The sequence below is a fragment of the Rattus norvegicus genome, chromosome 8 (genome assembly GCF_021556685.1).
Source record: "Rattus norvegicus strain SHRSP/BbbUtx chromosome 8, alternate assembly SHRSP_T2T, whole genome shotgun sequence".
Classification (NCBI taxonomy): Eukaryota; Metazoa; Chordata; class Mammalia; order Rodentia; family Muridae; genus Rattus; species Rattus norvegicus.
The window spans coordinates 6,393,344-6,416,786 of record NC_141541.1 but is presented as its reverse complement, the minus strand read 5'-3'; the positions used below and the strand labels follow the sequence as shown (position 1 = coordinate 6,416,786).

The 23,443-nt window shown below is 36.6% G+C and overlaps 1 pseudogene; it reads left to right on the top strand.

The window, feature by feature from the left end:
* Vmn2r116l-ps31 (vomeronasal 2, receptor 116 like, pseudogene 31) overlaps positions 1–17,166 on the top strand; it is a 128,660-nt pseudogene extending 111,494 nt beyond the window's left edge.
* Positions 17,167–23,443: the final 6,277 nt, after the last annotated feature.

Below are 23,443 nucleotides of genomic sequence, written 5' to 3'. Positions count from 1 at the left end.
GTGAATGCCCCATAGTGTGAGGAGCTGTCCGAGGAGCTGTCCTCACAGATGTGAGGAGCTGTCCGAGGAGCTGTCCTCACATATGTGAGGAGCTGTCCTCACAAACTCCATTACAAGATGGCACCGGCATCCGGCAGAACGCACCTAGTAAAAAGGGCAATACGCAGGCGCCTGGTAACTTCCCTACTCAAAGGGACACGTACGTTTTGGTACGTCATCTGGCATAATTGGCAGCGACCAGTCAGAGAGTGACACGTCCTAGGCGAGGATAGTTTCCTATATAAGGGACGGTTATTCCTCACTCGGCGTCTCCGCATTGTAAGCTTATGCTCTCCCTCTCAAGACGCATTAAAGCTTTTCTGCAGTAGGATCCTGTGTGTGCCACGTCGTTCCTGCTGCCGAGACGAAGCGCGGGACATCATAGCTTCACTAATGGTATCATGTCTTGGGACCCCCCCTTGAGTTGGATCCCACTTTGGGTGGGTCCTGGACCTTCTTTTCTCCAGTCTCTTCTCCATTTCCATCCCTGTATTTCTTTCAGACAGGAAGCATTATGATGTCTTTCTGATGACTGTTCCCTTTCTGACTGTAGAGTCTTTCATTTTTCATTTCATATTTTTCTAAATGTTTTGGTGTTTGATAATTTCATAGAATGTATTTTTATCATAGTCAGCACTCTCAGACTTCTGATAGATTTACTACCCTCTTCCATATATACCAAAAATTTTGTAATTAACATATTTAATATAGTCTGTGATACTCATTTACACTTGGGTATATGGATGTCACTTGTAGGTTGTCAACCAACAAGGTAGGTGTTGAATGCTAATAAAGAAAACAGACACTCCTACAAATAGCTATCAACTGTCAATATCTAATTTTCTGGGTATGTTTCTTCACAAATACCTCCATTTTCTATGCTATAATTTTGTCTAACTTAAGTTACTGACATCTAGTGCATTGTCTCATGTATTATGAATACATTGGTCCATCTACATTATGTATTAAGAAAACACCATTTTCTGTAGTCATCGCCAGACTTTGTTAACCTCTGCTCTCTCTTAGGCAAGGTTTTTACAAAATGTTTTACACTGTTAATGGCATTTTATGGAAATGTTAGGGTGTGTAGTCTTTTAGGGTGAGGTTTGTCATTATGGGCAAGTTTTGACATTTAAAATATACAAGTGACAACTGACCGGTCTCTTTACATCTTGCCTTCAAATTAGTATGACAGAATTCACGTAGTACTCGAGTCCTGGCTGCTTCCATTACTATGAAAGAAATGGAAAAATACTCTAAAAGTATAAACACCCCAAATAAATAATTTTTATAAGCTTGGTTCATGTTGTCCTTTCATAACAAAAGAATAGTAACTAAGATAGTGTAACCTCATAACTCCTTAAATGCTTTAGAATCCTTTACTTATAAAGTATCTGCTGATAATAATCAAGACATGATAGCTACTGTCATTACCACTGACATTGTTGTGATTATTATTTATTGTATTTTTCTATTTTATGCAGCTGTATATGTATGCTACATTTGATTTTTTAAAATAAAATAGATCCACGTGTGTCACAATTCAAATATCAGAGTAAATGTTGTGCTTGTGTTTGTGTAGTGAGTTTTGTTTTTTTTACATTTTTATATTTCAGAACACAGAAAATGTGTATGAAAGGAACACATAATCTTTCAATTCTCAACTCTTGTAATTAATGATATGCTTCCAATAGTATTGCATAAATTGATGAGTTTGCAACTATGAGCCAATACTCTGCTATGAGACACACATTTCAAATTTTTTTCCTTTTAAAAATAAATATCTAACACATGAATTAAAGTTATAGAAATGACCCACAGGTACATACACATATGATAAGCATGTGTGCAGATAGATAGATAGATAGATAGATAGATAGATAGATAGATAGATAGATAGATGATAGATAGGTGGAGAATGAGAAATAGACAGATAAATAAAAACAAAATAAAAATTTGCCATTCCAATAAGAAATCAAATTTTATATCAGTTATTTAAAACTGCCATTGCTGAATTCCATGATGAATTGCTTTAAATATGCTGAATTTTATTTGTATTGAATAATAAAATCAGAGTGAAATTCATTAACTTCCACTATAATTTTATTGTGAAACATGGAGCAATATTTTCTTAAAGGTTAGATATGTTCAATTAAGTACGAGCTAGTAAAGTTTTACTGTCAGTTTGAATGTGATAAACAATGCATCATAGTAATACACAGAATCTGAACCAATGAAACTGTACAACATGACTTGGGTGATTAGACTGGAAACTGTCATAATAATTTCCTCTAACACTTCTTAGTAAAAGTTTCTTATTTCACCATTCCCAATTCTTTTTTTTTATTATTATTATTAACTTGAGTATTTCTTATTTACATTTCGAGTGTTATTCTCTTTCCTGGTTTTGGGGCAAACATCCCCCTAATCCCTCCCCCTCCCCTTCTTGATGGGTGTTCCCCTCCCACCCTCTCCCCATTGCCGCCCTCCCCCCAACAATCACGCTCACTGGGGGTTCAGTCTTAGCAGGACCAAGGGCTTCCCCTTCCACTGGTGATCTTACCAGAATATTCATTGCTGCCTATGAGACCATTCCCAATTCTTAATAGCTTGCATTTAACTAAATAAAAATTGGTCCCCCTGAGGAGATATATTTTTTCCTTTTGAAAGATGTACTCTAACCTTCCTTGTTATTGCAATTGTGACTGCATTCTATACAGTGGGATATTTGGTAAACATTGATCTGCAAGGCATGATTTTGGATATCATTTTACAGCCTTAAAGAATTTTTTCAATGTAGTACCTTTATTCACTTAAACAGTTCTCCTTTTCATGTACAGTTTGGATTATATTTAGAATTTAAACACAATAACTGCAACTGGCATAAAACTGAAATGGTATATGTGGTTTCATGATCCCCTTCAATGTCATATCTTCTGACTTCCAGATACATAAGACCTCCTACTGAAAAACAGTCTTGAATACTTCAGTACTTATTAAAGTACATCCTTTAAACTTGGTTAAATGTTAGGAAAAACTTAAAAGTCAAAAAACATCCAAACACATCCAAGATACAACAACTGTACATATTAGATCCTTAAATAACTCCAAGAGATTTATATGCTGAAAATATTAGGATATTCAGGAAAGTCACCTAATACTTAGCCAAAATAAACCTTAGACAAACTAATTAAAAGACACAGAGACTGTATTCAAATTAACAGAGTCAGAAAGAAAAAGTGAGACATAATAACAGAAACTGAGGAAATTCAAAAAAATCATCAGATCTTACTATAAAATTTTATCCTCCACTAAACTGAAAAATTTAGATGAAATGGGTGACTTTTCTAGAAAGATACCATGTACAAAAGGTAAATCAAGATCAGGTAAAATATCTAAACAGTTCCCAAACCCTAAGAAAATAAAAGCAGTCATAAAAACCCTCCCAACCAATAAAAGTGCCCAGAACTAATGGTTTCAATATATAACTTTACCAGATTTTCAATGAAGAGTTATTACCAATACTGTTCAAACTATTCCACAAAATAGAAACAAAGGAACACTAGCTGATGTATTCTATGGAACCACAGTTACTCTGAAACCTAAACCAAACAATATACAACAAAGAATGAGAATTTCAATACAAATTCAGTTATGAATATTGATGCAAGAATAGTTTATAAATTTTCTGAAAATGATTCCAAAAGCACAGAAAAAATTAGTCTCTGTGAACAAGAATGCTTCCTTCCAAGAATCAAAAAATAGAAAAAATTCATTTGTAATATACAATGTAAATAAACAAAATGAAAAGAAAATCACATGATCTTCTCATTAGATGATGAGAAAGCATTTGTCAAAATACAACATGACTTCATGTTAAAAGTTGTGGATAGATGAGGAAATTTTGGCACATACTTAAACCTAATAAAAAGCAATATATAGCAAACCAATAGAAAAGGTCAAATTAAATGGACAGAAACTATAAGCAATCCCACTAAGAAACAAGCATAAGCCAGGGTGGACCCTATCTCCCTATCTATTCAATAAAGTACTCGAAGTTCAATAAAGAGAAATAACACAACAAAAGGAGATCAAGGGGATACAAACTGGAAAGGAAGAAGGCAGTCTATCACTATTTGCAGATATGATAGTATACATAAGTGACCTCGAATTTTTCCCAGAGATCAGCTGATAAACAACTTCAGTAAAGTGGCTGGATATAAAATTAACTCAAACAAACCAGTAGTTTTCCTTTACACAACAGATAAACAGGCTGAGAAAGAAATTAGGGAACCAACTCCCCTCACAAGAACCACGAATAGTATAAAATATCTTGGTGTAACTCTTACCAAGCAAGTCAAAAATCTGGTCTGGGGGTTGGGGATTTAGCTCAGTGGTAGAGTGCTTGCCTAGCAAGTACAAGGCCCTGGGTTCAGTCCTCAGCTCCGAAAAAAAAAATCTGGTCTGGTCTAAATGGTGGTCTGCATGTAGAAGAATGCAAATTGATGCACATTTACTAACTTATGCAAAGCTTAATTCCAAGTGGATCAAGGACCTCAACATATATATATATATATATATATATATATATATATATATATATATATATATATATATATATACTGAAACTAATAGAAGAGAAAATGGGAAGTAGCTTTGAGCATGTTGGCACAGGAAAAATTTTCCTAAACAGAAAACCAATGTCTCAGGCTATAAAATCAACAGTTGTTTAATGGAATGTCATGAAACTTAAAAGCTCCTTTCAGATAAAATAAGATAAAATAAAATAAAATAAATATTAAAAAGAACAAATTGACAACCTACAAAATATTTAAAATCTAAAGCAGTTAGAATCCCCAAAAACCAAATAAACTAATTAAAAATGGGATAGGGATCTAAACAGAGAATCTTAACAGAGGAATCTTGAATGACCAAGAAGTAACTAATGAAATGTTCAAAGTCCCTAGTCATTAGGAATATGCAAATCAAAACGACCCTGAGATTTCACCTTACACCAAGAGAATGTCTGAGATCAAAACCTCAAGTGACATCACTTGCTAATGAGGATATGAAGGCAGAACAACACTCCTTCGTTTTTGGTGTGATTGTATACTGTGACAACCACTGTGGAAATCAATCTGGAATTTTCTCAGAAAACTGGAAATAGTTCTACCTAAAGAACCAGCTAATACCACTCCTGGGCATATACCCAATAGATGCTCCACCACATCAAAAAGGCACATGCTCCACTACATTCCTAGCACCCTTAGTGGTAGCAGCCAGAAGCTAGAAACAACTCAGATGTCCCTCCACCAAAATATGGGTACTAAAAATTTAGGCTATTTACACAATAGAATACTATCCAACTATTAAAAATGAGGATATCATGAATTTGGCATACAAATAGATGGAACTAGAAAATAATCATCCTGAGTTCGGTAACCCAGACATAAAAACATGCATGGGATGTACTCACTGATAATTAGATAAACAGTACAGAATAACCAAGCTGTAACAAGTTTATCAACCCACAGACTTTAAGAAGTTTAAGAGGAGAAAACACCCAAGTGACAATGCTTCAAACCCACTTCAAAGAGTGAGAAAAATGATCACAGGAGGCATATTGAGGAAGAGATCTGGGTGGAAGAGGGGAAGGAGAGGAAAAATGGGGAGCAGAACTAGGTTTCAGAAACCTAGTTCTCAAGTTGGGAAATATGAGACAAGCCCAGAGGTACAGGAGAATGAATGGAAATATGCAGATTCTGGGGATGGGAACTGGTGGACCATCTAAAAAGTCCCAGAATCCCAGGATATGAGATACTCCAGGGCTCAAAAGGGATGACCTTAGCCAAAATGCACCAAGAGGAAGAGGGAAAATGAAGAAACCACCTACAGATAATAGAGAGGGCCTCAAGTGGAGGAACGGGATTACTAGCCCACAGTAATAGAAAACCAGCTGTCTCAACAGATTCTGAAGCCTAGGAGTTCCCAGAGACTGAGCCTAAAATGAGGGAGCATACAGGCACTGATCTGATTCTACACCAACACTCATGTATAGCAGAGAACTGCCTTGTCTGGCCTCAGTGGGCAAGGATGTGACTAATAAAGACATGAGATCCCAGGGAAGGGGGATACCAGGAAGAGCATCCTCTGAGGAGCAAAGGGGAGGAGAAATGGGAAGGGGAATTGTGGAAGGGGGGATGAGAATAAAGGATGAGTTCTGAAATGTAAATAAGTAAAGTAACTAATTTTAAAAAGCTGAAAAATTAGCCAAAGACGTCCAAGGTATAGCAGATGAATGTATTTGATCCTTGCATAATACCTAAAATTTTTTATGCAGAAGATATTAGGATACAATATTTCAAGAATGTCACCTAACTTGCCTTAAGTTCAATATCTAGTGTTTTAATACAAAACACTACAAAGAAGTGATATTCTAACATTCTTAAGTGAACTTGGATAATGAATAATTATTAATTTAATGCTCTAGCAGTTGTAAACTTAACTACATTAATTTCTATCTCATTTCTTTTTTCTTTATAAATTCTTTTTTTTCTATCTTTATTTGATTTTTAACTTACATTTCAAATGTTATACCTTTTTTCCAACCTTTTTCATAAAGTCCCTACCCCATACCCCACCTCTTTCTTCTACGAGGGTGTTCCATCACACAATGAACCACCCCTTCTTTCCTCCCCACCCTGTCATTCCCCTATACTGTGGGGTCCAGCTTTGTCAAAACCAAGGGCTTGTCCTCCCATTGGTGCCCCAAAAGGCCATCCTCTGCTACATATGTAACTGGAGCCATGGGTCTGTCCACGTGTACTCTTTGGATGGTGATTTAGTCCCTGGGAGCTATGGTTGGTTGGAATTGTTGTTCTTATGGGGTTGCAAACACTAGGATTTCCTTTAATTCTTTCTCTACCTCCTCCAATAGGGACCCAGTCCTCAGTTCAGTGGTTTGCTGTTAGCATTCGCCTCTGTGTTTTGCTTGCTTGGGCAGATCTTTTCAGGAGACAGCTATATCAGGCTCCTGACATCATGCACTTCTTGGCATCAGGAATATTGTCAGGATTTGGTAGCTGTAGTTATGAGGGCTGGATCTCCAGATGGGGCAGGCTCTGAATGGCCATTTCGTCAGTCTCTGCCCCAAAATTTGTCTCCATATCTCCTATGAATAATTTTGCTCCCCCTTCTAAGAAGGACTGAAATATCTGCACTTTGTTCATCCTCCTTCTTGAGGTTCATGTGATCTGTGGATTGTATCTAAGGTAATCTGAGCTATTGGGTACATATCCACTTATCAATAAGTGCATACCATAGGTGGTTTCCTGTGAATTGGTTACTTCATGAATTCCATGAAGTAATTGTTTTTAATAGGTGAATAGTACTCCATTGTATTAGATTTACCACATTTCCTGTATCCGTTCCTCTGATGAAAGGCATCTGGGTTCTTTCCAGCTTCTGGCTATTATAAATAAGACTGCTATGAACATAATGGAGCATGCATACTAGTTATATGTTAGAGCATCTTTGTGGGTATATGCCCAGGAGTGGTATAGCTGGGTCTGCAGTTAGTACTATGTCTAATTTTCAGGAAACTACAGACTTATGCCCAGAGTGGTCACACCAGCTTGTAATCCCACCAACAATGGAGTCCCTCTGTCGCCACATCTTCGCCAGCATCTGTGGTCACCAGAGTTTTTGATCTTAGCCATTCTGTGGTGTGACATGGAATCTTAGGGTTGTTTTGATTTGCATTTCCCTGATGACTAAGGATGTTGAACATTTCTTTAGGTGCTTCTCAGCCATTTGCAATTACTCAGTTGAAAATTCTTTAGATCTGTACCACACTTTTTAATAGGGATATTTGGTTCTCAGAAGTCTACTTTCTTGTGTTCTTTGTATGTATTGAATATAAACCCTTTATTGGATGTAGGATTGTAAAGATCTTTTTCCAATCTGTTGGTTGCCATTTTGTCATAATGACAGTGTCCTTTGCCTTACAGATGCTTTGCAATTTTAGGAGGTCCCATTAGTCAATTCTTGATCTCAGAGCATAAGCTATTTGGTGTTCTGTTCAGGAAATTTTGCCCAGTGCCACTGTTTTCGAGGCTCTTCCCCACTTTTTCTTCTATTAGTTTGAGTGTATCTGATTTTATGTGGAGGTCTTTGACCCACTTGTTTTTTAGCTTTGTACAGGGTGATAAGAATGGATTGATTTGCATTCTTCTATATACTGAAGTCAAGTTGAACAAGGATCATCTGTTGAAAATGCTGTCTTTTCCCCCCTTGATGGTTTTAGCAGCTTCATCAATGAACCCATAGTTGTGTGGGTTCATTTCTGGGTCTTCGATTCTATTCCACTGATCTTCCTGGCTGTTTCTATTCAAATATAATACAGTTTTTTTAATCAGTATTACTCTGTAATATTGCTTGAGGTCAGGGATGGTAATTCCCCTAGTTTTTTTATTGTTGAGGATAGTTTTCCTTTTCCTGAGCTTTTTTTATTCCAAATGAATTTGCCAATTGCTCAATCTAACTCAATGTAGAATTGAATTGGAATTTTGATAGGGATTGCATTCAATATTTACATTGCTTTTGGCAAGATGGACTTTTTTTTTTTTGGTTTTTTTTTCTTTTTTCTTTTTTTTATTATTAACTTGAGTACTTCTTATTTACTTTTCGAATGTTATTTCCTTTCCTGGTTTCTGGGCCAACATCCCCCTAACCCCTCCCCCTCCCTTCTTTATGGGTGTTTCTCTCCCCATCCTCCCCCCATTGTCGCCCTCCCTCCAACAATCATGTTCACTGAAGGTTCAGTGTTAGCAGGACCCAGGGCTTCCCCTTACACTGGTGATTTTACTAGGATATTCAGTGCTACCTATGAGGTCAGAGTCCAGGTTCAGTCCATGTATAGTCTTTAGGTAGTGGCTTAGTCCCTGGAAGCTCTGGTTGCTTGGCATTGTTGTTCACATGGGGTCTCGAGCCCCTTCAAGCTTTCCAGTTCTTTCTCTGATTCCTTCAATGAGGGTCCTGTTCTCAGTTCGGTGGTTTGCTGCTGGCATTCGCCTCTGTATTTGCTGTATTCTGGCTGTATCTCTCAGGAGAGATCTACATCCAGCTCCTGTCTGCCTGCACTTCTTTGCGTCATCCATCTTGTCTAATTGGGTGGCTGTATATGTATGGGCCACATGTGGGGCAGGCTCGAATGGGTGTTCCTTCTGTCTCTGTTTTAATCTTTGCCTCTCTATTCCCTGCCAAGTGTATTCTTGTTCCCCTTTTAAAGAAGGAGTGAAGCATTCACATTTTGAGCATCCGTCTAGAGTTTCATGTATTCAAGGCATCTAGGGTAATTCAAGCATTTGGGCTAATACCACTTATCAATGAGTGCATACCATGTGTATTTTTCTGTGATTGGATTACCTCACTCAGGATGATATTTTCCAGTTCCAAACATTTGCCTACAAATTTAATAAAGTCGTTGTTTTTGATAGCTGAGTAATATTCCATTGTGTAGATGTACCACGTTTTCTGTATCCATTCCTCTGTTGAAGGGCATCTGGGTTCTTTCCAGCTTCTGGCTATTATAAATAAGGCTGTTATGAACATAGTGGAGCACGTGTCTCTTTTATATGTTGAGGCATCTTTTGGGTATATGCCCAAGAGAGGTATAGCTGGATCCTCAGGCAGTTCAATGTCCAATTTTCTGAGGAACCTCCAGACTGATTTCCAGAATGGTTGTACCAGTCTTCAATCCCACTAACAATGGAGGAGAGTTCCTCTTTCTCCACATCCTCACCAGCATTTGCTGTCACCTGAGTTTTTGATCTTAGCCATTCTCACTGGTGTGAGGTGAAATCTCAGGGTTGTTTTAATTTGCATTTCCCTTATGACTAAAGATGTTGAACATTTCTTTGGGTGTTTCTCACCATTCGGCCTTCCTCAGCAGTGAATTCTGTGTTTAGTTCTGAACCCCATTTTTTAATAGGGTTATTTGTCTCCCTTCAGTCTAACTGCTTGAGTTCTTTGTATATTTTGGATAAAAGGCCTCTATCTGTTGTAGAATCGGTAAAGATCTTTTCCCAATCTGTTGGTTGCCATTTTGTCCTAACCACAGTGTCCTTTGCCGTACAGAAGCTTTGCAGTTTTATGAGATCCCATTTGTCAATTCTTGATCTTAGAGCATAAGCCATTGGTGTTTTGTTTAGGAAATTTTTTCCAGTGCCCATGTGTTCGAGATGCTGCCCTAGTTTTTCATCTCTTAGGTTGAGTGTATCTGGTTTGATGTGGAGGTCCTTGATCCACTTGGACTTAAGCTTTGTACAGGGTGATAAGCATGGATCGATCTGCATTCTTTTTTTTTTTTGTTATTTATTTATTTTTTTTATTAACTTGAGTATTTCTTATATACATTTCAAGTGTTATTCCCTTTCCCGGTTTCTGGGCAAACATCCCCCTCCCCCCTCCCCTTCCTTATGGGTGTTCCCCTCCCAACCCTCCCCCCATTGCCGCCCTCCCCCCATAGTCTAGTTCACTGGGGGTTCAGACTTAGCAGGACCCAGGGCTTCCCTTCCACTGGTGCTCTTACTAGGATATCCATTGCTACCTATGGGGTCAGAGTCCAGGGTCAGTCCATGTATAGTCTTTAGGTAGTGGCTTAGTCCCTGGAAGCTCTGGTTGCTTGACATTGTTGTACTTTTGGGGTCTCGAGCCCCTTCAAGCTCTTCCAGTTCTTTCTCTGATTCCTTCAACGGGGGACTTATTCTCAGTTCAGTGGTTTGCTGCTGGCATTCGCCTCTGTATTTGCTGTATTCTGGCTGTGTCTCTCAGGAGCGATCTACATCCGGCTCCTGTCGGTCTGCACTTCTTTGCTTCATCCATCTTGTCTAATTGGGTGGCTGTATATGTATGGGCCACATGTGGGGCAGGCTCTGAATGGGTGTTCCTTCAGTCTCTGTTTTAATCTTTGCCTCTCCCTTCCCTGCCAAGGGTATTCTTTTTCCTCATTTAACGAAGGAGTGAAGCATTCACATTTTGATCATCCGTCTTGAGTTTCGTTTGTTCTAGGGATCTAGGGTAATTCAAGCATTTGGGCTAAAAGCCACTTATCAATGAGTGCATACCATGTATGTCTTTCTGTGATTGGGTTAGCTCACTCAGGATGATATTTTCCAGTTCCAACCATTTGCCTACGAATTTCATAAACTCGTTGTTTTTGATAGCTGAGTAATATTCCATTGTGTAGATGTACCACATTTTCTGTATCCAATCCTCTGTTGAAGGGCATCTGGGTTCTTTCCAGTTTCTGGCTATTATAAATAAGGCTGCAATGAACATAGTGGAGCACGTGTCTCTTTTATATGTTGAGGCATCTTTTGGGTATATGCCCAAGAGAGGTATAGCTGGATCCTCAGGCAGTTCAATGTCCAATTTTCTGAGGAACCTCCAGACTGATTTCGATCTACATTCTTCTACATGTTGGCATGCAGTTGAATCAGCACCATTTGCTGAAAATGCTATCTTTTTTCCATTGGATGGTTTTGGCTCCTTTGTCAAAAATCAAGTGCCCATAGGTGTGTGGGTTCATTTCTGGGTCTTCAATTCTATTCCATTGGTCTATCTGTCTGTCTCTGTACCAATATCATGCAGTTTTTATCACTATTGCTCTGTAATACTGCTTGAGTTCAGATATAGTGATTCCCCCTGAAGTCCTTTTATTGTTGAGGATAGTTTTAGCTATCCTGGGTTTTTTGTTATTCCAGATGAATTTGCAAACTGTTCTGTCTAACTCTTTGGAGAAATGGATTGGTATTTTGATGGGGATTGCACTGAATCTGTAGATCATTTTTGGTAAAATGGCGATTTTTACTCTATTAATCCTGCCAATCCATGAGCATGGGAGATCTTTCCATCTTCTGAGGTCTTCTTCAATTTCTTCCTTCAGAGTCTTGAAGTTCTTATTGTACAGATCTTTTACTTGCTTGGTTAAAGTCACACCAAGGTACTTTATGTTATTTTGGGATCACTTAAATATACTATCATATCATCTGCAAATAGTGATATTTTGACTTCTTCTTTTCCAATCTATATTCCCTTGACCTCCTTTTGTTGTCTGATTGCTCTGGCTAGAACTTCAAGAACTATATTGAATAAGTAGGGAGACAGTGGGCAGCCTTGTCTAGTTCCTGATTTTAGTGGGATTGCTTCAAGTTTCTCTCCATTTAGTTTAATGTTAGCAACTGGTTTGCTGTATATGGCTTTTACTATGTTTAGGTATGGGCCTTGAATTCCTATTCTTTCCAGGACTTTTATCATGAAGGGGTGTTGAATTTTCTCAAATGCTTTCTCAGCGTCTAATGAAATGATCCTGTGGTTTTGTTCTTTCAGTTTGTTTATGTAATGGGTCACGTTGTTGGTTTTCCGTTTAAACCATCCCTGCATGCCTGGGATGAAGCCTACTTGATCATGGTGGATGATTGTTTTGATGTGCTCTAGGATTCAGTTTGCCAGAATTTTTTTTGAGTATTTTTGTGTCGATATTCATAAGGGAAATTGGTCTGAAGTTTTCTTTCTTTGTTGGGTCTTTGTGTGGTTTAGGTATAAGAGGAATTGTGGCTTCATAGAAGGAATTTGGTAGTGCTCCATCTGTTTCAATTTTGTGGAATAGTTTGGATAATATTGGTATGAGTTCTTCTATGAAGGTTTGATAGAATTCTGCACTAAACCCGTCTGGACCTGAGCTCTTTTTGGTTGGGAGACCTTTAATGACTGCTTCTATTTCCTTAGGAGTTTTGGGGTTGTTTAACTGCTTTATCTGTTCCTGATTTAACTTCGGTACCTTGTATCTGTCTAGGAAATTGTCCATTTCCTGCAGATTTTCAAGTTTTGTTGAATATAGGCTTTTATAGTAAGATCTGATGATTTTTTGAATTTCCTATGAATCTATACTTATGTCTCCCTTTTCATTTCTGATTTTGTTAATTTGGACACACTCTCAGTGTCTTCTCATTAGTCTGGCTAAGGGTTTATCTATCTTGTTGATTTTCTCAAAGAACCAACTTTTGGTTCTGTTGATTCTTTCTATTGTCCTTTTTATTTCTACTTGTTTGATTTCAGCTGTGAGTTTGATTATTTCCTGCCTTCTACTCCTCCTGGGTGTATTTGCTTCTTTTTGTTCTAGAGCTTTTAGGTGTGCTGTCAAGCTGGTGACATATGCTCTTTCCCCTTTCTTTCTGCAGGCACTCAGAGCTCTGAGTTTTCCTCTTAGCACAGCTTTCATTGTGTCCCATATGTTTGGGTATGTTGTACCTTCATTTTCATTAAATTCTAAAACGTCTTTAATTTCTTTCTTTATTCCGTCCTTGACCAGGTTATCGCTGAGTAGAGCATTGTTCAATTTCCATGTATATGTGGGCATTCTTTCCTTATTGTTATTGAAGACCAGCTTTAGGCCGTGGTGGTCAGATACTATCATATCATCTTCCGCTAGTGATATTTTGACTTCTTCCTTTTCAGTTTGTATTCTTTGACCTCCTTTTGTTGTTTGATTCCTTTCACTAGGACTTTGAGTTCTATATTGAATAAGTAGTAAGAGAATGGGCAGCATTGTCTAGTCCCTGATTTTAGTAGTATTGCTTCAAGGTTTTCTTCATTTGGTTTGATGTTTGTTACTGGTTTTCTGTATATTGCTTTTAAGAGGCTGGAGAGATGGTTCAGTGGTTAAGAGCACTGAGAGCTCTTCCAGAAGTCCTGAGTTCAATTCCCAGCAACCATCTGTTGGCTCACAACCATTCCTAATGGACATCCAATGCTGTCTTCTTGTGTTTCTGAAGACAGTGACAGTGTATGCACATATATGAAATAAATAAATCTATCCCATTTCAATACAAGGACCCAAATGTGTGATTTCTCCATTATATTTACTTTCTACTCTAATTGAATATTTACATTTTCTTAATGTGTAAGATTCCTTTCGTGTTCCCCAGCTATATGTAGTAAAAATATTATTTGCAACTATAATCTCAAGGCATCATGAACAGTCTTTAATATAGAAATGTACCAAGTTTTAAGAGATGTTATGGAATTTATAATCTGGACCAAGAAGAATATATAATGAGCAAATTTATGGCATTTTCAACACACACACACAAATTAGCATTCTGTGTTTCTATATCTAGTAAAACTAAGTCTTGTTTGTATTAATATGGAAAAATTTCAAATTCTATTTATTTTTGTCATAATCCAATATGTTATATTTGATAATATTCATGTCCACAAAATCATAAGGACCACAACTCTACCTCTTCACTTATTTTAAGTTTTCTTTTCTCTACTAATTTTTAATTTTTTCTCTCCAATTTGTCCTACATATATGTTTGAATGTGATACCTGAACTATAGAAACCTATACTTTCTATTGGTCACAATTATGAAGAATATTGATTCTCCCATTTTTACCAAAAAATAAATTATTATAGCTCCTCAGGTAAAGGTGAGACTTCATGTTAATCTTCCATCCATTATGATTATTTGTCATACATGAGCTTGTACCTATCATGTATATGCTGTCACAGCCATAAGTTTGTATGTAGAAGTGTCATGAAGTTTTTGGATAATACTGATTCTTTAGTTTTCGTAGGTTCCTGATTATTATGAAGTTTCTACACTGTCTTTTATAAATACCATCATTCTTTAATAGTAAATCTTACTATCAACCTTTAGCCAAAAATGCATATGTATTATACATATAGTAAATAATGTGACTAAATATTCATATAAATACACAAATCTATACAAATACACACATATTTATGTATCATTTTTGGGTTGTGTGTGTATATATGTAGTCATGTGTGTTACCAAGTCAGTTTGGGAATGTATTCTGTGTATAGATAATAACAGTGTATCACTCAAAAAGACCAAATCAGACAGGAGTTGTGTTTAATAACTCTACTGTACATCATTACACAGCTCAAAGAAATGCAAAGCACTGCATACTTAAAAATATTGCTGATTAACAAATATACATTAAAGTAATACTTTTTAAAAGTTGAGATATAATATTATTAAAGTAAATTGATATTAGTAAAATAAAATTTAAAGTCTATTGATCAATTCACATAAGGACTTTAGAGACATTTGGAGCTAGTGATAATGTGACGCACAAGTCTTGGCATATATATTTTATGTTAATCATCATTTTTACAAAATTAGAAGAGCATAGAATGATAAAACTGTTTTCTAAAGTCTTTCAAATCATGTAATAATTTCCTATTCATTTGAAAAAGCTCCTTTTCTAAAATGTGATGAAATCATTATATTGAGTGCTTTTTGAGCTTTTACTAATGTGATATTAAATGTAATGGAATAGGCTCTCTTGAATAAACTCCAGCAGAGAATAAAAACAATTAAAAACAAAACAAAGAATTTTAAGAAGAAAAGTGAATTTAAGACTCATATATATTTTTTAAAAAGCATTAATTAAAAAGTACTGCAAAAATACTGTCTCTGTAATAAGTTTTGCATGTATAATTAAAAAAGCCTATTTTATTTATGAGGTCATATCTGGGTACATTTATTCAATATAACTTACTATTCTAGTTACTTCCAAAAGGTATATACCAATCTCAGGAGAGGCAGAGAAAATTTGTAAGAGAGGAATACCATTAGGCTAGTTCAATTTAAATAACTGTAATGAACATGGATTATTGAAGAAGTTCCTGGAAGTACTTGCAATACAAAGGGAAGCATCACATTTCTTTAACAGTGTAGACCCTGAATGTCTGTTGTCCAACTGAAGCCATACCCAGCAATATATCCACTAGTAAGAGAGAGAGAGAGAGAGAGAGAGAGAGAGAGAGAAATACAGAGAGCGACAAAGACAGACAGAGATAGACAGAGAACACACTATGTTGGGAGGAAAAAATGAGGGAAGGAATAAACATTAACAATAGAAAAGAGAGATGGATTGGATCAAAACATTTTATGTGAACATAAATATGAAAAGAAATATATAAGAAAGGAGGGTTACTTATGAATATGCAATTGGATACAACAATGTGCTTATTACTTTGTCTCTGAGAGAGCAAAGAAAAGTAACATCAGTAAGAGTGCAGGTATTAAACAATGTCTCAGAAATAAAGCATCAATCCAGCCTGAATTAATAGTCTCATGATATCCTATATTTCTGACCAGATGTGGATCAGTGTCTGAAGTGTCCAGAAAGTCATTTCGCAAGTACGGAGAAGACCCATTGCCTCCAGAAAGCTGTGAGCTTTCTGGCCTATCAAGATCCCTTGGGGATGACTCTTGCCAGCATAGCTCTGTGTTTATCTACACTCACAGCCTTTGTTATTGGCATTTTTGTGAAATACAGAGATACTCCTATTGTGAAACCAATAACCAAACTCTCAGTTCCATTTTGCTTATCGTAGTTACTTTCAGTTTTCTTTTTTCTTTGACTTTCATTGGCCAGCCAAACAAAGACACCTGCATCCTGCAGCAGATCATATTTTGAGTTGTATTCACTGTGGCTCTTGCCACTGTGTTAGCCAAAGCTATTACTGTGGTCATTGCATTCAAGGCCACTTTTCCAGTGAGAATGATAAGGTGGCTAATGAAATCGATAGCCCCAAACTACATCATTCCTATCTGCACCCTAATCCAAGTGGGGATTTTTTGTGGAATAAGGATGGCAAACTCTCCTCCATTTATCAACAAATATTTTCATACTGAACATGGGCACATCGTCATATTTTGTAACCAGCGTTCATCTGTTGCCTTCCACTGTACGCTGGAATAACTCTGCCTCTTGGCACTTGGGGGTTATACCATGGCCTTTTTGTCTAGAATTCTGCCTCATACATTCAACGAATCCAAATTTCTGTCATTCAGCTTGCTGGTGTTCTTTTGTGTCTGGATCACCTTTCTTCCCGTCTACCATAGCACTATGGGAAAATTCATGGTTGCTACAGAAATATTCTTTATCTTGGCTTCCAGCACAGCACTCCTTTGCTTCACATTTGCCCCTAAGTGTTACATTATCTGTTTCACACCAGATGAGAATACATTTAATTATATCAGAGACAAAATGAATTCTAGAAGAAACAAGTCTTTTAAAACATAGTTCCAAAAACAAATTAACTTTCATGTTAATAGCTTTATAAAGGTTTTATTGCATTCCATATATTTTTCTAAGAATGTGCTCTAAAATTATAATGTGCATTAAATTCTGTTAGGTTATTTTCTTTATCCAATTGTATTACAATGTTCTTGTATGAGAGCCTTTTTGTTTTGTTTTGTTTTCTAGTTTTGAAAACCACATCTACTTTCCAAGCCTCCACTGTTTCTAGTCTACAAATTGGTGGTGTCATATTGGAACATGTTGAATTTCTGTGTCTTTCTTTGATATAAACTTTCTTTTCACTTTTTTTATTTGCCTTTGAATTTGATAGATAGTTTTTCTCTACCTGAATTAGAAACAGAATTGGAATATCATTTTTTTATTTTTTTATTTGTAACATTCTAGCCATTGCCCTTTTCCCAGTTCCCCCTCCCATACTTTCTCATCCTATTCGTCCTCAGCCTTACCTCTGAAAGAATGACCCCCTTCATGCCCCCTTAGGTTTTCTTGTACCCTAGGGCCCCAAGTCTATCAAGAATTAGATGCATCTTTTCCCACTGAGGTTCAGACCAGACAATCCCCTGCTATAAATGTACCAGAGGCCTCAGACCAGCCTGGCTGGTAACTCAGTCTCTGGGATATCCCATGGGTCAAGGTTAGTTGAGAGTACAGGTCTTCCTTTGGGGTTGCCCTCTCCTTTAGCTTCTTCAATCCTTGACTTAATTCAACCATAGGGATCCCCAACTTCAGTCCAATAGTTGGGTATAAGTAACTACATCTTCTTCATTCAGATGTTTGTTGGGAGCTATGCTTTTAAAACCCTCCATTATTTATGTTAACATTATAGTTAGAGTTAAATAAGATAAAATGGAAAGGTGCTAAAATGAAAATATGATGACTGGGTTCATTAAGAGGTCAGGACAATGGAAAATCCCCAGTCAGCTGCAGATGCTAATACAAATATGGTGGTCAGGTTGCCTAATGATATGATAAACTTGTAACATTTCTGAGAAACCAACATCCTGTTGACGTCAGCTGATTACCTGACAACAAGAGCACAGTGTCCTTGGCTTGTGTAAATTTTTCCCGCCTCCCTCTATTACCCCTGCTAAATTCAGTCTTGGGAAAAAATAAAATTGGTCGGCTTGATCAGACTCCTGTCTTGGAGTCCTTCTTCGTGTCTCTTGTCCTCCATTCTCTCCTAGGTAGTTCCCAACCTCCTCTGACTGCCCTGCCCATTGGGGCAGATGTTGATACGGCCTCTCAGAGGGCAGCCAGGCTAGGCTCCTTTATATAAGAACATAATAGCATCAGTAAGATTATCTGGCCTTGGTGCCCCTCCTTTTAAATGTATTGGGTCTTGGAAAGAAGTACACAATTACCAGTAAACTGAAAGAATATTGGTACAGTGATATCTTATAGGAACAGCAAATGTCATAAAACCAGCATATTTTTTTAACAAAGATCCAGCAAATCTGAATTGCATGTTAAAATTACCCTTATATTCTCTTCAAAATTTTATCTTGATCTCCTGGTATTGCAGGTTTGGGGAAAAATTAATATTTCTAAAACATGAGGATATTGGAAGGATGGGAAATTTCTGATGTATCAATTATGACTTCTTTTCAGAATACTTTTTATAATGTTCTGCAGGTCTGTCCTGAGGATATTTCCCCTCCTGCTTTTAGAAAAATGTCATTATCTGTACACATGAAGATACCAGAATTCTCCCTATGAGGGTCTGTCTCCAGGATATTTTTGGAAGTTCTGCCCCTGTATTTACAAAGAGACAAGATAATCAGAACAAAGAAAACTTTTAAAAAATCATTAAGATATTTTGTGCTAGATGAGTTGGCAGCAGATCTTATTACAAGGTTCTTCTAGTATATACTCCTGTACACTTAGCGGATTGGGGGCCACATATGCTATGTTCCTCAAGGAAAAAAATACAGCAACAAATGTAAATTTATTAGAATTATCTCTGCCCTTAATAGGGCTTTACCAAGGAACAAATAATGCAGTGAAAGAATGATGAAGGAAAGAAGTATCACAACTCCTCTTTCTTAGAAATGGTTGCTTGTACAGGGTCACTGTGGTATCTGTTGAGCAAGGAACAAAAGAACACAGAAATTAGGCATACAAATAAATTCTATTAAGATATAAAATTTAAGCATCATATATCATTATATCAGAGATTGAATAAAAAGTGTAGCACCTTTGGCTTGTAAATTTGTCTTGATCTTAATGACAATTGGATTTCTGACCAATAACAGTTGATTGGGATATGTCATCATCCCAGGCATTCTCAGAGATTTTTGGTCTCATAAACTTGAAACTGCAAGAGTTGCCAGCCTGTTGATGGATTGTCTTGCTTTGGCAAAATATGCTTCTAGGTCCTTAAAATTTCAACTTTGGGGATGAGAAAAAAGTTTTAAAAAAGATATCTCTGTTCTATCTATTATTAATGATGACAAAATCTATAACCCCATACATCTCTGTAAAGGATAACTGTTTTGTCATGGTTTATTACTGGTGGTGTGTATATGATGAAGAAGAAGTTAAATCACATATCTTATGAGAGAAAATATATCACCTATGCTATTTAAAACCTTATTTTATCCCTGCTAACTAAGATCTATATGAATAAAAAGCACTATGACTGCCAGTCATAGAAAGTTACAAGATTCTATTGACCACGTTGCCTGACTCACTACTTATTTGTCTAATCCTTACCTCCTCTCTGGAATATCTCAACCACTGGTGTTGGACCTTTTCACAACATATCCCGTAAACATTCTAAATAGTTATGCTCATAAACAAACATAATTCTTGTCCCAGCCTTCATCAAGGAAACTTCTCTTTGCAACAGATAGAAGTTATTAAAGTGATCCAAACTCAATCAAAATCCAGTATTGTGGAGATCAGTTGAAACTCACAGGTTACCAACCAAATGCTGAGGGTTGATTGGCAAAAAGAAGACAGAAAACTTTAAAAGCCATTTAATAAAGGAATTTGCTGAGGTATAATGATTCTGGTCTGCAAGTAACTACCCATAAATACCTATAACATCTTACCAGCATGACTGCTTAAACATGACCTCAAGAAGAGCAGCAATATATGCATGCTGATGTCAATGGCAACAGCTCATGAGGCATTTACCCTACTCTAAGAACTACAAAAAACCCTAAAGAATGCTGAGAAATATATATATATATACAAATATATATGCATATATATATGGAGAGAGACAAGAAAATATATATTAATATCTGTCACCTACATAATTGTCCAATATATTTAATACCTATTTTATCAATCTCTTTTATATTATTTATATATCACACACTACCATTTATCTCTTTTTTTGTGTTCCCCCTATTGATATATTGGAGCATAAGACATATAGCTGAGAGATAAAGTTACTAATTCTTTGACACTAAAATGTTGTTTGAACGCTAAGTTGGAAAATATACAAACACACACACAAATATATATATGTATATATATATATGTATATTCTGTATAATTATATCATTATTGTAATAAAATTCAGTTACTATATCAATGGAGGTTCAAATGAGTTTCCCAAGAATGAATTAATTGTTCTATATTTTCATTACTTACTATAGTCTTGGTTGTGAGAATGGTTCTTAGATGAAACACTTAAAAGAAATAAGTATTATTTGGAGTATTATTTTTCAATGGTTTTAGGTAGATTTAAGTCTATTATGGCCAAAACCAAATAATAGCAGGATCACAGTAATGAGAGTATTTCTACTCCTCAAATAATAAGGAATAAGTGAGTAGATAATATACGATACAACCAAGAGTATTTAAAGTGTCAAAGGTTTATGACTAATGATTTCACTTCCAACCAACAGTCTAATCTCTCAAAATTTCTATATAATTTTAAATAGTGACAAATGTTGGAGACAATGATGACTTAAGGGCAGAAAATACAGCACGTATCAGGGCATATAAAACTAGCAAAGAGAGGCTTCATTTCACATCCCTAATTATCCCCTTTATTACATAAAATAGTACATCTCTCATGATCAATATTCATTCTTACATACTGTTTTCCTCAGATGAACATTGCCTACATGGCATGTCTATCAAGAACACTTTTAGGCATATATATTTCACACATATTACCTGAAAGAGTATCACTCAGATATCCTGATTTACCATCCATATTCCTCTCAATATGACCTCATTTACTACTGTCGACTACCACCTTGATGAAATTCTTTCCAAAACTTCTGGCAATTCAAACCATGCCTGATGTTGTGCACTAAATTTGCTGTGGATTGTTTGTGACAATCCATAAAAATATATTCTTCATTACTTTTCCCAAGAAAGTTAGCCTTTAATCATCATTTAGTTCTTACACTCTTCTTTTAAGAAAGTGGATTTTTACTTTCTTGAGCATTCAATGTGTGGTGGTCTACCATCATAGGGCATTTGCTAATGACCCTATATTTAATATGATTATATTTTAATTTTTATATCTTATTTTACACTCCAGAATTTATCCCCCTCTTAGTCTACCCTCTGAATGTTCCTTATTCCATACCTCCTCCCTATCCCTTGTCTCTATAAGGATATCCCCACCCCCACAGCCCACACCCCACCAGACCTCTTGACTTCCTGTCACTCCCAGAGTTAGGTGCATCTTCTCTGACTAAACCCAGACCCAGCAGTCCTCTGCTGCATACATGTTGGGGGCCTCATACCAGCTGGTGTATGCTGTCTGGTTGGTGGTCCAGTATCTGAGATATCTCAGGAGTCCAGGTTAATCTAGATTGCTGTTCCTTCTACAGCGTTACCCTCATCATCATTTTCTTCTTTCAGTTTTTCCCTAATTCAACCACCAGGGTCAGCAGCTTCTGCCCATTGCTTGGGTCTAAATATCTGCATCTGACTCTTTCAGCTGCTTTTTGGGTCTTTCAGAAGATAGGCATGATAGGTCCATTTTGTGAGAACTCTGTAACTTCTGTCATAGTGCCAGGCCTTGGGACCTCCCCTTGAACAATATAATTTTTTAAGTGGTGTCAATTTCTGTCACATTCAAAAGTGATTTGACAGAAACATTGCTTGCAATTCTGAAATTCTTCGCTTTCTTTTTCTCATCACTTTTCTGTATTTTTGCCATTCATGGCCATTTATTTCCTTTGTCTGTAGTACTGAATAAGAACAGTCAGCAGCAATCATTATCTGTCTATAGTGCTTGATTTGTTAGTTCCTTTTTCAATTGTTTGGAGTTCAATGTCATAAGGCTTTTCAGGACAAGAGCTGCATGCACAGTAACCTATCCAATAATGTAACATGAATGCTCTGGATGTGTTCCATCAGTTGAGGTCCTTAATATGAAAGTTGGAAAAGTTGGGTTCTACCCACAGAGCCCATATAAGCATCTAGGAAGATACTAGTATCAACATCATTGTCAATTAACTTCTAAGTGTGTCCTGTGCACACAGTCAAAAAGACATATCATGGAGATTTATGCAGAATGAAATGTAAGTATGATGTAGGCATAGATTTTGCACCTCTACATGGCTCATTTGACTTAGAAATACCACAGATTCTGTCAACAGCAAGTCAGAGAACAAGTACTTCATCTAGGATTCCTGTATCTTTTCTTAAAGATCTGTTCACTGTTTCTTTCTGAGTCTTCAGATGTCTGGCATGGATGCAATATTCATGGTACAAGCAAATATTTTTCTATAGAATTTTCTGTCCCAGAGACTAATCAAAAAATACCAACTTTGTTCAGCAGCACACATTTTCTTCCAGAGTTACGAAAGGAGTTCAACAGATTATGAAAAGAATCATACATCCTGTCACTGATAAGAGCCCTTTTCTTCTAGATCATGTTTGGGATTCTATGATATCATCCCTGCTTCCAGGATAAAATTTCTAGAACATCTATGTGACCCAGAGTTCCAAGTAGAGCTTTTAAACACCTCATTTTATCTCTACATCCTTTAAGGATTTCACAAAGAATTACTAACTTAATTATCCACAGTTCCTCCTGCTCTAATTCTTAAGATATATTCTTGAGAAATATAGTTTTCTGGAATTCAGGGACTCTGCTCCTCGTCTCCAAACTAGATAAATTCTCCACTGTTCAATATTGTACCACGTGTCTACCAGGGAATTGCTAACTAAGCAAACTTTCATTGAGAGACCCTATCCCAAAATACTTGTGAGCAGATCCAGTCACCATGTTTTTATGAAGAAATAAGGAAGAGACAGTGCTGGAACGTCTCTGTTCTAC